The sequence below is a fragment of the Myotis davidii genome, unplaced genomic scaffold (genome assembly GCF_000327345.1).
Source record: "Myotis davidii unplaced genomic scaffold, ASM32734v1 scaffold1985, whole genome shotgun sequence".
NCBI lineage: Eukaryota > Metazoa > Chordata > Mammalia > Chiroptera > Vespertilionidae > Myotis > Myotis davidii.
In genome coordinates this window covers 32,984-38,469 of record NW_006295740.1, presented here as the reverse complement: position 1 = coordinate 38,469, position 5,486 = coordinate 32,984, and the positions used below count along the sequence as shown (strand labels likewise).

Genomic DNA, 5,486 nt, shown 5'->3' with positions numbered 1-5,486 from the left:
GCAAAGACTTCATCTTGTTCAGTCCAATGCTTAGCACAGAATCTTAATAAAAAGAAGGTGCTTGCCGAAACCGGTTTGGCTAGGTGGGTGGAGCGTCAGCCTGCGGACTGAAAGGTCCCAGGTTCGATTCCGGTCAAGGGCATGTACCTGGGTTGCGGGCACATCCCCAGTGGGGGATGTGCAGGAGGTGGCTGATCGATGTCTCTCTCTCATCGATGTTTCTGACTCTCTATCTCTCTCCCTTTCTCTCTGTAAAAAATCAATAAAATATATTTTTTAAAAAAAGAAGGTGCTTGATAAACATTTGATGAAATAATAAATCCATAATGATGACCACACAGAAATGTTATCTTCTGAAACAAATTTTAAATTGGAGTTTTTATCAAAGAGCTAAAACCCTGAAAAACATAGATGGATATATATTTTGAATTCACAAATGTTTGCTATTTGGTTAGAAATATAAATGAGTGAATAACCTATGTATATGCAGAGTCAAGAGGTATTTACACAAATTATATAAAAATTGGGAACCTAAACAAGCTTTTATGAATGCAATAAATTTCTGAAAACTCTTTCAACGCTTTATATTTTATAAAAAGTTAAAGAATTAAAAATCCTGGACAATGATCTGTGGTCATAAGAAAACAATGACAATAAAAATATCCTACCCAAATGATTTATGATATTAAAAATGCACCTCTTCACTGGTATAGCAATTACGTTCTAGTTTAGAATAACATATGGATATTTCCTCTCATGTTGTATTTTAAAAATTGAGCAGTTTTTTATGGTATTTTACATGTTTTATATTACTTTTCAATTCATTCATTCCTTCTTGGTTTTTGGATAAATTAACAGACATTTTATTAATGTAGTCTCTAACCTTGATTTAAAAACTAGAGGCCTGGGGCACAAATCTGCACATGGGTGGGGTCCCTAGGCCTAGCTGGCGATCGAGGCCTATGATGGGGGGGGCTGCTGGGGAGAGGAGCCTCAGGAGGTTGGCTGGCCAGTCCCCGGATCAGGTCCTATGTGGGGGCCAGCCACATGGGCAAGGGGCTGTAGGAGGTTGGCCAGTTGGCCCCTTCCCTGATTGGGGTGAGGGGGCCAATCAGGGGTGGGGCTGGCCGCGGGAGGTTGCAGGGAGCTGATCAGGGCCTGTATCAGCCCGGTTGGCCGCCACAGTGAACATCATTACAACTGGAGATTCTGGTCATTCCCTGTTCCTGTCGCTGGGCTTTGATATATAGAGATTGACCTCAGGAATAATTCAGTTTGCCTTTTTCAATTTTTATCAAAATTTTAAGATGATTCATTTATCAATGATTATTATGAAAACACTGTCCTAACTTTGACCTAACCAGTTCAAGAAGCACCATCCTTGGTATAAGGATTACTTACTAGCCTCTGAATCTCAATTAACCTGTAAGTAAAACATTATCTTTAATACAGATGTGAAAACATGTGCAGAGAGCAGGTTTTTTAAAGTCAGGGACACAGTTAAGTCTTTCTGTTATGTCTAAAATGATACTTTATCTTCCAACTGAATATATTTAGAAGATATGAAGCAAGATCATTGTACTTGGTTCCATATTTTAAAGTACTTTTATCAATATATGTAAATAATAGAATTTTTTAACTGTTGCACAACTCCAAAGCCAAATAAAATAAAGCTACCATTAAACCTTTTCAGTGGTTCTCTATGAAAAAATAATTCCTTTTTTATACTCTAATGTTAGTGCATGTTGTGGTGACCCCCAATTTCATTGTTACAAATTGAACATAATTAAAGCATAGTGATTGATCACAAAAACAATATGTAATTATATATGTGTTTTCTGATGGTCTTAGGCGACCCCTGTGAAAGGGTCATTTGACTCCCAAAGGGGTCGCGACCCACAGGTTGAGAACCGCTGATCTAGAGGTATAGGATATGGAAAGAAAGCAGTGAAGCAGACAGAAAAAATGACTGGTGAGGGAGACTCAAAATCAAGAGAATGTAGAATCCTTGAAGTCAAATAGAGGGAAAAGTTTTTCAAAGAATACATATGGGCATATCATTACCAATCTTACAGATGTCAAAATTTAACCAGTATACTATGACTAATTTGGTATGATAATTTAGATGAAATGTTTAAACTCCTTGAAGAATATTACTTATTACCAGACAAAGAAGAAATAGGAAACCTAGAAAAGTTTATATCCATTATAGACTTAAATATATAATTAAAATCCTTCTCTCAAAGAGAACTCCAAGTCCTGATGACTTCCAGGGTTAATTCTTCCAAATATTTAAGGAAAAAATAGCATCAATAACTCCCATATAAAATTTTTTCAAGATAATAGGAAGTTATTTTATAAGGCTAGCATAACCTTTATACAAAAACTGATAAGGGTATAGAAAGCAAAGAGATGAATCTCATCTCTGAACACAGATGATAGACCCCTAAGCAAGATAGTGGCAAATCAGGTATGAATGGGTAATAAATGCCATCCAAATTAGATCTATGTAAGGCATTCAAGTTTGGTCTACCATGTGAAAAATAATCAATGAACAAATGATGCCTAAGAAAACAAACATGATTTTCTCAATAAACAGAGACAAAGTCTTTGAAAAAATTCATTCATAATAAAATTTCCTAGTAATCTAGGAATAGAAGGGAACAACTATCATTTGCTTATGGGTATTTAGAGGAAAAAAACCCTTCAGCAAACTTCATGCTTGAAGGTAAAATATTCAAATATACCCCCTGAGAGCAGAAGCAATGCAAAAAGATTCTGATAGCCACCAAAGTTATTCATCACTATGCAGGATGTCCTAGCCAGCTTGATAGGGCCAGATTAAAATATAGAGGGTCTTAAAAATTGGGGAAAAAGAAAAAAAATTCATTCTTCACAAAAAAAATCATTGTGTAGGTAGATAATCCAAAATAATCTACAGACTTAAAAATCAGTATGTGATTTTAGCAAGCTCATTGAAAACAAGGTCAACATAAAATCCATTTGCATTTCTATATACTAACAATAGTTAATAAAGTATAAAAAATACTACTTATAATAGCCTTAAATACATCAAATAATAGGAATCTATTTAATGAGATGATTATAGTAGTCAAGGATTCTCCATAGAAACAGAATTAATAATAATATATATATATATCATCTCAAAAAATGTATACACAATAATTTTAATGGCAGAGTTTATTAAAATACATTTCATTTTCAAAATTGAGCTATCAGCTGTTAAAGTGTGTATACATTATTTTGAAATTCCCTGGACTTATGACATCTGAAACAACCATCCTAATATATAAAAACCCAGAGTCCATAACGACCGACCGAAGATTCGCCTGAACACTGGAAGTCAGTCCTGCAGTCAGTGCTGGGTTGCTGTGGTGACCCAGCACTGAGTGACAAAGGGGCTATGGATGAGGCCCAGAGAGAGTCGGGGCCTGATCCGCAGCCTCCGTGGCAGCTGTTAATCAGCCTTTGCCTCTCTCTTTCTTTCCTGGCTTCGCCAGCCTCTGTTTCTCTCCAGGCCTCCACCACCAGGGTTGCTGATCAGCCCCACCTCTCTGATCAGGCCCAGAGATAGGACCAAAGACACTGACTGGCATAAAACCAACCAATCATAACCAAATCTGGGTGAACTATGAGGAGTCAATGGCTGCCTAGGAGGTGGAGCTTTTGATGTTGACTGGCATAGAAACCGACCAATGAGAACTAAATTGGCCAGCAGGGGAGGGCAATTGGGGGTGAGATCAGGCCTACAGGGGAGGGCAGTTAGGGGCGATCAAGCAGGCAGGCAGAGGGGTTAGGGACAATCAAGCAGGCAGGCAGAGGCAGTTAGGAACGATCAGGCAAGCAGGCAGATGAGTGGATAGGAGCCAGCAGTACATAGGGATCAGACCTAAAACGGCAGTCAGACATCCCCCAAGGGGTCCCCGATTGGAGAGGGTGCAGGCTGGGCTGAGTAGCCCCCCTTCATGCACGAATTTTGTGCACTGGGCCACTTGTAGGTCATAAAATGTCTCATAGGTTGTAGTATAGTGAAACAATGGAATAATACACAGTTATGAAAAATACTACACATCATAACATAGAGTCATCTCACAGGAATAATGTTGAGTTTAAGAAGAAAGATGCAAAAGAGTACATACAATATGATTTCATGTTATATTGTATGACCTGGGCAGTAGTCACATAGAACTAATGATGCTTGTCCATAAAACTGTACTGTTTACACAAAGTGCACTTTACCTGATCTTAGTGATTCAACAATTCATGATAGTGTCTTGTTATTCTGAAAATTTGCTATGTATAAGCATGTGAATAATATAGTTTTATATTTAGCCAGAATTTATTTATTTAATCTAAATTAAACATATTTTCCATATTAGGAGTCATTCCAAGTGACGGGAATTTTAAGGAAATCAAAATGTTAACATTTGGATCTCTAAGGAGGTGCTAATTTAGACTCTGCCTGTGGCTACCCAGCAGGAGCTATGGAGAGATCTGCAGATTCCTCTTCTTTGCATGGGATTTGGAGGTGCCCAGATGAGGCCCAGCTGTGAAGCAATGCAAGCTGCTGTGGGGCCTTGGGCCTTCTTTTGGATGTTCTGAGTCATTCTGACCCAGCTGCAGTTTGTTAGGTAATTTTAGATTGTAAAAGGCCAGATCATTCATATGCAAAAGCCTCTGAGCACAGTTTGGGTGAGGCAGGGTCTCAGGGAATCAACAGGGTGGAGCAAACAGCTATGGCTGATCCTCAGCCCTGCCCTAAGAGGCCCTGGGTCTCAGTGTCCAAGTAATCCCTGCAAGCACTTCTGAGAGAAAGCCGCCCTCAAGTTCAGCCTGCTGCCAGACAGTCCAGTTTCTCCCCATACGAGTCTGGGTCCCCAGAGACTAGCCCGGAACTGGAGTTCAGAGCGGGAGCATGTGTCTCCCTCCTGATTGAAAAAGACAACCGCGTCCTCAGTTGCCAGACCTTTCCGTGTGCGCTTCCCTACCTCTGCACCTTATTTCTGAACCTCCCCTGAGTCTCAGTATGCTTTTCTCTTTCCTTTTAGAATTTCCACTAAGCCAGCCTTCCTGTGGTTCTGGATGATGTCCATTTTGTCTTTTAGTTGTATTTTTGGAGTGGTTATTCAAGACAGCAATTTCAGGTGTTTACCTATGCCTCCTCCTTAGAGATCCAAGTGCCAGTGTACCCAGTGGTCAGAGTGGGACCATCCAGATTACAACCCTTCGGATCCATAAGGGACACACTCAGGGGGCAGACTCAGTGAGCACCAAAGCACCACTGAAGCAATTCTTGCCCCATAAGGGTGTCTCCAGCACAGAAGTTATCCTACCATAGACATAGCTGATTCTCATAGCCAATTGGCCTTGAGGTCAATTCATCCCAGTGATAGCAACTATAATCAAGGCCTAACTACAACAAGACTGTGCACAAAGCCCACAAAGGGGTGCACCAAGCGCGTCCA

The 5,486-nt window shown here is 39.8% G+C and overlaps 1 long non-coding RNA gene across 1 annotated transcript; it reads left to right on the top strand.

The window, feature by feature from the left end:
• On the top strand, window positions 1-573 carry LOC107184186. Its single transcript, XR_001515017.1, has 2 exons — window positions 1-57; window positions 290-573. It is a non-coding gene; the product is annotated as an uncharacterized LOC107184186 (long non-coding RNA).
• Window positions 574-5,486: the final 4,913 nt, after the last annotated feature.